Below are 10,248 nucleotides of genomic sequence, written 5' to 3'. Positions count from 1 at the left end.
GAGATCTCTTTTTCCCTCAAGCTTTTTCCCAACTATTTTATTTTTAAGCAAAAACATCTTGTTAAGTCTCAACACCCCATTAAAGCAACGTTATCCACCACGAAGTTCAGAGTATTCAGTTACCAATTATAGATTGTTTGCAACTGTGCAGGTGGAATCCCACCCAGGGAAAGGCATCAGACTGGAGGGCAAGGTACCTGAGCTGGCTGGATCTGGATGAGTACAATGCTTTACTAAGTGATGTGTTGCAATATTATTAATTTAAAACCTTAGATTTCATTGTTGTGATCTGGGTTACATGATGCAATGCAAGATGACAGCCATTGAATTAATAGAAAATGGGATTCATCTCTTGAAATTTCACACAAAATAGAAGTAGGAGACAGACAAAATAAAGGGAGATGGATAGATAGACTGATAATACCACTAATACTTTTAAATTTAAACTGAATGGGTGAGATAATTTTAAAACACTAATGGTATTTATCAACAGTGTGATAGCAGGGGGAAGAAAAATCACACTCCCTCCCTTTCTCTGTCCCTCTTTCTCTTTCTCCCTTTCGTTGATTGCTTTGTTGAGCAAGTCAGTGAATATTTTACACTTTGTTTCTTTTATTTTAGCAAATGAACTGCCTCGAGCTAATGTAGTGTAAGTGGAAATTTCAAGCACCAATGTCTGCTGCATGATCCAATAATAGGAACTTTCTTTCCCTGCTGGCCCTGTAACACAGTGGAACAGCAAACTCCCCGATGCCTCCAGGTAGTCACATGCCTGATTTATGATTATAAACTATAGCTCTGGAAGAGGTTAGATAGGTAGTTTAAATCATTGCTTTTTCTCTAATGAACTGGGGTCAGAGAGAGAATACTCTGTGCAACAACCTTATCTGGGTGTTACTTATGCCCTACATACTCCTCCTCCGTGGCTTTGGCTGTGAGAGTGTTTTTACAGACTTTTAGTTGTCCATGTCAGTTTAGTGAGTCGTGATACTGAAAAATAAGTGAAGTGAGTTTTCCTGATGTTGTTTATTATTTGTCTTAGTGCAAATTGGAGACAGGTACCTATTCCAGATGTGGTGTGGACAGCATCAGAAGGGATAAAAAAGAGAGGGTCAAGACAACACCCACAGATAGTGTATGGAGTGGTTTCTTTCCCCAGTAACAATGTGCTGTAGTGCTGGACTCTGTTCTTGTCTGAAATGTGTGCCAGACCACTGTGCTAATATCTAAATAGAATGGTAGCTATTATGCTATATATATTACTTTTATATTATATAAATACTATAGTTAAAGATACCTGAGATGCCAATATAACAATATGCAAGATATCATCGAGATATTGCAGCAGATGAGTGTAGAAACTCATTCCAGACCGATGCCATTAATCTTAGAATTCCTGGAAGCTTGGGATTATTGTGTGAACTCCAAGTACCCCTTATGCAGATCAGCCTTGCACAAGTGGGTTTCACACAGCAGATATCTATAAGTCTTACTGACCTTGACAACAGTGCTGTGGTCATATTTTCATATAAATAAACTCTTTTCAGGGAATTTTCCCCGGTGGATTCAGTGGAGATGGACTTTTTCTGGCACACGGCCTGTTAACCAATTGTTACTTTGAAGTCCATTATTTATAACCATCTCAAAGACACAACTACTTGCCTTTCCCTTTCTGTGCCACTCAGTAGCTTAATGGAGTATCAGACACTTAATGCACAGTCACACAACTCTTGTCATTCAAGTGCACCAAAGCAACTGCTCGTGTCACCCTCTTCCTGAAAAAACCCCTAGTTTGGAATTAGGGAGGTAAAATTCTTCCTGTCAGCAACTCTTTGTATCAGCATTTCAAAGCCAAGACTAGGAGAGTAGCCTTGCACCTCTGTGGAAACCTTAAAGCTTTGGATGTCTGCATCTAGGAGGAGTTTTAAGCAGAATATGAAGGGTTATTTTAATAATCTAATAGAGTTTGCATGTGACTCTCTTCTGCCAGCTAAAGCTTCAGGTGGCAAAAGTACCTGGGTCTGGTTCTTGGTTGCTCTTCCACATCTGAGGTCCAACTTGGATAGAAGTTATATGGGATGCACTGTAGTCCCTGAATTCTTTTGTACAGAATTGTTAGTTATTCCCTCATGGTGCACTGTTGAATGTTTTTGCCCACGTGGAATTTGATGTATTTGTCCCTCTTATTTTTCATCCTACTTCTGACTTGTCATGATCACTTTGGATTCTGGTCTTGTCTTCCAGTATCCTCACAATGTGATGTTGTCTGAAGTTGTAATAAGCATAATCTATTCTGTCAATGGGGTCACTAATGAAAATATTGAGTAGCACCAACCCCAGGCCCCTGTGGAACCTCACTTTGTGCAACATCCCATCAGTAAATACTCTGAGTACAACTTGGGCACTGATTTTGTGCCCATCCAAGCACTGTTTTATCTGAGCCATGTTTCCTTGGCTTCAGTACAAGATATCCTACAGCAATCAGGAATTCCTCTCAAAGTTAATGATCTCTATTGCTTTCTGTCCACAAAACCTCCTTCCTTGGAGAAGTAAATTTAATCTTCGTGAACAAAATGTCAAACTCTTCTTGCTTGTTATCTTTACAGAATATAGATAATTTGTTCCAGAGTTTTCCCATAAATTTAAAAGAAGGAAACTCCTTTATAATCTAGTTAGTTCTTTTTTCCATTCCCTTGACTTCTGTGTTTTGTCACTTCACCTGTTCTTCAATATATCTCAAGAATAACTATTAATATCTCTGAACCTTAGTCCTTTAAATAATGGAGAACGAGGCAGAAGGACTACAAAGCAGGAAAATTATTTTAAAATGACTAAATTGCCTGAATATTTTCTACCCTTCCTTATCAAATACTAGAACATTGTGGTGACACTCTCTTCACAGCTCAATTCAGCCCCCCAAAAAATTAGTAAATACATAGACTGTCCTGAGGACATCTGACAAAGGCTTTCTGTACTTTTTTGAGTAGAAGCCAGTTGAAAAGCTGTGCAACCCAACTTCACTTTGACTTCCTTTCCCTACATTAGTTATAGAGGCATTTTTTTTATGGCTTACGTCATTTGTGTGTTGGTTTGTACCTTGAACTTTCTTATTCTGTCCTTGGACTTTGCTGAAATATTGAAATCTCTCACGAGCTTTGGAGTGTGAGTCTGCCACTTTTTCACGATGTTTTGTGCCCCTGTTCTTTTTGTTTTGGTAATTCAGGGACGTTCATTCCACCAGTGACAGTTAAATGAACGCTGATCCACCTATCACCGCTCCCTTTAGAAGACCCCAGAGTACTTGCTCCTGCAGGTTGAGGATCTTTCTTCACTACCTGGTGTTCCTTCAACGTTTCCCCTGAGATCCTGGTATAACTGTTGCAGGCAGGTGCCAGGGTTGGATGGACCTCAATTTGGTTCAGTAGTGCCTGTGCCAATCTAAAGGAAAAAGGCAAATTTTGAACCATTGTTCCTTCTCCCACCTTAACTCCCATGAGATGGTGACAGTGCAGCCCTTCAGAACTGCAGCTGTTTCGTGGAACATTTGATTTGGGCCCTCTGTGCAGCAGGGAGAAATATGTCTCTGCTGTAAATCACTTAAAACAGGCAGAATCCTCAAGTTGTTTTCATGCAGAATCACACAGGGACCTAATTTTCTGTGATGGCTTCTCCAGTTATTGCATCACAAAAATTTCTCACTATGGAGCAGCAGGTTTCATTCATTCCATCACCACCTATAAATAAGGGTTGTGACTGGAATAGGTCATGAGAGTGACTCCTGGGAACACCACAGATCGTATTATCTGTGAGGAAAATGTGTTTTAAATTGCATTCTTCTAACTACATCCTGGTCGCTGCATAGTTCATTTCTGAGCGTGCTAAATGGCATCCTTAGCACCAGTGGTACAGCACAGAAAATGATGTTTCAAAATGCTTAGAGAATAATTTAGGCTGGAAGGGACTTCTGGAGGTCATGTAGTGCATCTGGAGGAGGTGTCAGTTGACACCTCAGAACTGGAACGTGCCCCAGAGATCAGATTTGTGGGAGTCTGCCTGAGTGCCAGAACTCTTTTGGTACTGCATCAAAATCAATATGTAGTTTACAGTAAGAAATTGGGGATGTTTCAGCTCACTCTGTTCAATTATGAGGGGAAAAAGGTCTATTTAGATAGACATTTCAAACTGACTCCCAAATCATTTGTTATTTTTCACAGCTTTGGAAATCTGCTTTGCTGAGGAACGATGTTGAATATTTTTCAGTTTAGTCTTGCTACCAGCAGACTGTCTCTTCTCATAGTGACTGTGAGGGAAAGGGTTGGTGGCTACAGCTTGTGTGGACAAAGCAAAGGAAAACAAGAATTAGGTTTGCTTTGTGCCTCTGAGTTCTCCTGTGGGTTTGGAGCTTTACTTTTGAGATTTTCCTGCTGAAGCTGCCCAGTTCTCTCATCTGATTTGTGCATTGCAATTCACTACCCATGGAAAAGTGTGTTTAATGCTTGGAGGGATTTTTTTTCCAACTTTTCTGAGGCTGTGCTGCCCTGGGCTGTTCTGTGTGAGGACTGGCAGAGGAATCAGAGGAATCAGCTTGTTTTGAGCTCTCAGCAGCACAATCCCACAAGTTCTTCATGCAAACCAAGCAGACAAGAGCTAACACTTTGGGAAACCTGGAAAAGGGAGGTGCAGCTCTATATGGATTCATGGGGGCCACCAAAACCACTTCTGCATGTGTTGCTGCTGAATTCTTACCCAGCTCTCAGGTAGGACATGTGATGAAATATTTGGGAATTAAACCAAAAGTATCAGGAAAAATGGAATTGCACAAAAGTAAAAGGCAAGTGAGCATTTGGATGTGTTTCCTTGTGGCAGTTGCAGCAGTTCCTCACTGTCATTCTGATATATTTGTGTGTACAAACTTGTCATCTGAGATGGTTATGTCACCCTTGACTTCCAGCTGCACTACAGTTCTGGCTACTATTATTTTAAATTGTGTCTCTATGTAATGGCCCTCCCAGGAGAAAAAAAATAACACATTATCTTATATTAAGCAATCAACATTGACAGAACTTCATTACCCCTTATCGTTATCCTTATGTTTATAAGATAAAATCGAAGTCAGTGTTCTTAAGTCACATCTTTGAGGGCCTGTCTTTCTTCTTTCTCATAGTCTGAGGAAAAACCTCAGCAGTTGTCATGAAATAATCCTGTGTGTTAATCTGCTATTTCCACCTTGAGAAGTGCAAAACGATTCCCTTAAGAATTAATCCTTATGATACTCATTGAAAAGAGTTAAAGGAAACCATCCAGAATTTTAACCACTCTTGAGTTTACAAGGCAGAGAATGGAGTTGAGTCTCATTGTCATATTTTGCAGCTGATGCTACACCATTAACTTTAAGTAAATTTAAAAATCAAAGCTGTAATCTGTATTTTAATATTGATATAGTCCCTGCCATTTTGACTTTGCCAATCAGCCAGAGTATTTCAACAGCTATCAGAAGGATAATTCTCACATGGTTTGGTTACAGAGTTAAGCATGTTAGAGGGCTATTCACTCATTTCTGCAATAGCAGGAATTGGACATATCAGTAAAGAAGGATGTCTTAAACCAGAGTGACTCATCTGATACAGTATAGCTGGTGCTTCTAAATTTTATGGAAAAATACATTTTAAAAAATAATTCTAAAAATATTCTGCAGCATGAGATTACTTGACTGAGGATGCTGAAGGAACTCAGATTCAGATATGAACACTCAAATATCAGGTTGAGTCTGGAATAACTTTTGTATTTGCAGTCAGAATAATCAGCAGGTGATTAAGGATTTCTCTATCAACAATATTCCATTATGGATCTCTTGGACTGTGAGGGGGATTCACTGTGCTGGTGTTTTTAATACCAAGGGGGCTGGTGATGTGATACATATTCTGGAACACTTTGTGCACATGTTCTCGGAATGTCCATGTGGGAGAGTTATGGGAAATACATCATGGGCCCCAGACTGGAGTTTATACACAGTATTACTCTGCCATAGGATCCCTTTAGCTGTGTTCTAGATGGCCTGACAATGACTCCCCAAATGCCTGAAGCCAATTTAGAAGGGATGCTAAGAGCACTCTAATAGCTGAAGTTATGACTAGTGAAGTGTAAATCAATGCTGTGCACGTTCCAAGGAGGGAGAGCGGGGCCAAATGAGTTTGGTCTTAATGGAAGGAGTATTTTAGGCAAATTCTGCATGTGTGGAGGCAGATCCTACATGTGTGATACCACTTTCTGCAGTCAGGTCTACTGCCCTCCCTTTTTCTGGAGTGAAAGGTGAGTTTACTTAGTCTGGACCAAACCTGTGCTGTTGCTGTTCTTAATGACTGTATTAACCTCGTTAGTTTTGCTAGGTGAGCACTGAGCATGAGCCTAAGCTGGGCTGTAAACACAAGGCAAGACTAGGGACAGAGAAGCTGATGCTGCACCCCTTATTTCAGCACCCACATACCAGCCCCTACCAGTTCCCTCTTTCCCTCCCACCCCTCAGGCTCTGGTGCAGCACTAGACCATCTCTACTGGCAAATATTTCCTCATCATTTCAGCAGTGATGAATGGATCCACCAGGCACTTTTGGTGGATTTTATGCCAACGCACACCAAAAATACGAGTTGAGGTCGTGGGCTGTGCCTAGTTCTGGGGCACAGGGTTTCTCACCCTTGATTTATACCCAGCAATCTTCTGACAGCCCCTTTAGTCAATGGAGATGTAAATCTTTGAATTTCTGCTCGTCTGGAGAAGATTCTGCACTCTGAATGCCGTGGATTTTTAGGGATAACTAGTGGGGGCCCAGTTCTGGATGTGATCCTCTATCTTTACCCGTCTCCAGTTATCCAGAGATAATCAGATATTAGAGAAGGTTGGAAATTTGTCTCCTATTAATAATTTAGAAAAAAAAGTGATAAAAGACTCTGATCTTGCCAGTGTCATAAGTAATGTCACTTAGTAAAGTGACTGGCACTAGCTGTAGGCTCAGATATGCCAATTATAATTAAAGCCATTATTTTCAAATACAGTTCAGTTTATTCCTGGGGAAAAGTAAAGAGAATTTTAGAGTGACAAATCTCTCTGGAAAATGCAAACTTGACGAAAAGGCTGAGCTTTTAGACTACCTGTAATAATTTGGTTTCAGGTTGGAAATGAAAAGTGTGTAAAAACATATTCTTTAAAATGCGTGTTGGCCACTCGACATACTGTACAACATCCAAATATGTTGTGTCTGTCAGAATCGTCTTGAGGAAGCTTATGGTGACTTACAAGGTAGAAGTGATGCTTGTTTCTTAGATCAACAGCCTTCAAACATCTCTAGTCAGGTTTTCAGAAAGGTACTGAACCATTATCCCTTGCAAATCTGATGCCCATTCACAGATAGAAAGATAGCCAAATTGACACTTATTTTTGAGAATTAAAACCAAAGGTGGGGCTCTAAAAAATTAGAGCCAGTGATGAAGCTGTGTTCCTTTTCAGGCACTTGTGGTTTCCCAACAGAGAATTGTTGATAAAACTGCAGGTTTTCTTTGCTTGCAGAGATGCACAGATAACGGTTGTACTTTGTAAAGCCATATAACACCTTGAGACAACAGTCACCCTTGGTGGCTTTTGTCCCTAAAATGAATGGGATTCTCAGAGATGACCACAGGATTAAATAAAACACTGCTCCTGAGCAGAGCTCATTCCTTTGAAGGCAGCTTTAAGCTCAGGACAAAAGCCACGAGGAGTGGAAGGCGTGTCTGGCATCAGGGGATCTCCCCAGTGCCCCAAACCTCCACCCCAGGGCACGTCCCGGAGCAACAAGGGTTTGGGGCTGCAGCTCCTCACCCAGAACTGAGGGGTAGCTGGTAGATGATGAACAGAAACACTGTCACTGACCTTTCCTGTGCCTGTCCTGCCCAGATCCAGCGGTTCTTGGTGTTCCTCTGATCCCGGCCTTCCTTTAGCTCCACGAGCACAAGGTGTAGGGTTTGCGCTCCTGCTGCCGCCCACCAGAGATTGCCTGAGACCCGACTGCAGTGCAGTGATCTGAGGGCTGATGTGAACACCAGGGATAGACAAAATTCCTGCTTGCACTGCAGGTGACTGGGATCTAGGCAAGAAAAGTTGCTGTAGTTGAATTTTTTTCATTCTTGCGATTGCATTGGGCAGCTATTTTGTTATTATTGGCAGTCTTAAAGCCTTGGCTTTGTTTTCTGCCCTGTAATCTCGTGTTGATGTTCTGTTCCCAAACCCTCTGTTTAAAAGTGTTTCCATTTGATATGATTAATAGCTCTTGTGAGTGATCTCTATTAAGGACTCAAAAGCTCAATTTCAAATATTTTTGTGGCGCTTCTGGTGGGCCTTGCTGGGATAAATTAAGCCTATTTTTCCCCTGATTGCTTCGTTGGATCTCTTTGTAACTTCACCTTGTATTCCTTTCTGTTCGATACTTTTCAAAGTACTGAGAGTTTAAAGAGGTACAATAAATCCCAGATCAGTTTTTAATGACCATGGTAAGCCTGCTTGTAATATGTCAGTAAGCTGAGCCTAAAAGCCAATGGGGAATAGGCCATTTCTGCCTTAGTAATTGCCTCCACAGAAAGATTTATAATGTCATTATCTGAATCTACAAGAAATAACTCATAGAGCTGAAATACCCTAAAAAAATATTACAATTCCCTTAAAATCTAGTCATTCATAAATGCTAAATCATAAAACTTTTTTTTCAAGATGTTTTATGTTAAAAATAAAACACGGTCAAAATATAAATGTACTTTTCTTAATCAGATCCTCGGTTCTTTATGTGTCTGATTTCTGAGCTGTACTTTGGGCAGAGGGGCTGTGGGGAGCTCAGCCCTGCTGCAAACAAACGAGTGCTGAGAAACCACGGAGAGGACGAGCATCCCCGGTCATTTTTCTTTATTTGTGTGCGATTCCAGGGGGGGAAGAGGGTTAGTTAGCACCGCAATAAAATTAATTTTAGCAATAAAAATCACTCCCCCCTTCTCCTTCCACCGTTTTCCCCTGAAAAGCCCCGCTAAATGTCCTGATGGATGTACTGCGGTGCTGTTTGAAGCCATTCCAGGCAGCTTCCCTTGCCCTCAGCATTCCCCAATCAGGAGATATCATTCATTTCTTTCAAAAAGCAGGAAATGTACTCTTCAATTTGTCTGGTGTTTAATAAAGTGCTAGAATTACCATAGCTACCCTCATCTTCTGCTGCTTTAATACACTGTGAGATTTATACTAATTTCAAGCAGACTCTATTCTTCAGCGTGCTGAGCTTGTACACTTAAAAGGGCACTGGCACTGGGCTTCTTTCTCTTTTTAATCATGAGCTCCTGTAAGTGAGGATCTGATTTCAATTTCCCTAAAAATTTTTCATTGATTTGCTTTTTTGTGTGCGTGTTGTTTGTCCATAGAGGCTGGTTTTGCCACAGTTTCTTTTTTTTTTTTTAATTATTTTTCGTTCGCTGTTTAAATAAATATTATTCCCTGACATCCCTGGAGATGTGTTGTAATGCAGTTGCTTCAGCTCAGTCGAGTGATTCCTAAAATCAGTGAAAGGTTTCTAGTCTGATACAGTCTGATTCTTCTCTGAAGTTCAAATTAAACTTTTCCAGGGACCAATATCTGCTCTTAGACTGTAAATTATAGAGGCTAACACCCTTTTAAAGTGTGGCAGTTCTGTTATTAACTTGAATAGGTCCAAGATTTCATTCCATGTCCCATATACTTCAGAGCACAGACATGTCTATAAGTAATAAATTATTATTCATTTCTAGTGAGCATTATAAACTTTCAGGTTCTTTGCCTCAAAGAAATGAGCTTCCTGAAACAGAAATTATTTCCCAGTCAGGGCAGTCTCATCTTCAGAATGCCACCTAAACTTGAGGGCTGTGGAAACAACACTGATAAATTATTTCCTGAGTTTAAAAATTATTTATAAGTAAATAAATGTGTGCTTCTGGATGCGTACATCAAATTCTTATCAATATTAGGGAGAACATTCCTTTGCAAAGAGACCAAAATAGATTAATTCCCCTATTGTCTGTGAGCCTCTCCTGAGCACCTCGTAGCTCTGCTTTTAAACCTTTCCCTGCTTTCTGAGGCAATGTGATGTGTGCTTTTCAGCACTGAGCTCCCTGAAGGAGTCAATGACAACTAAATGAAACTGGAGTCTTGGAGTGCTCTGTCTTAAGTTGATGTGTTTAAGAAAGAAAAAAAAAATCAGGTTTTCTA

Source organism: Lepidothrix coronata, unplaced genomic scaffold (genome assembly GCF_001604755.1).
Source record: "Lepidothrix coronata isolate B3197 unplaced genomic scaffold, Lepidothrix_coronata-1.0 Scaffold49, whole genome shotgun sequence".
Lineage (NCBI taxonomy): Eukaryota > Metazoa > Chordata > Aves > Passeriformes > Pipridae > Lepidothrix > Lepidothrix coronata.
The sequence above is the reverse complement of the archived record's forward strand: the minus strand, read 5'-3'. Positions refer to the sequence as shown.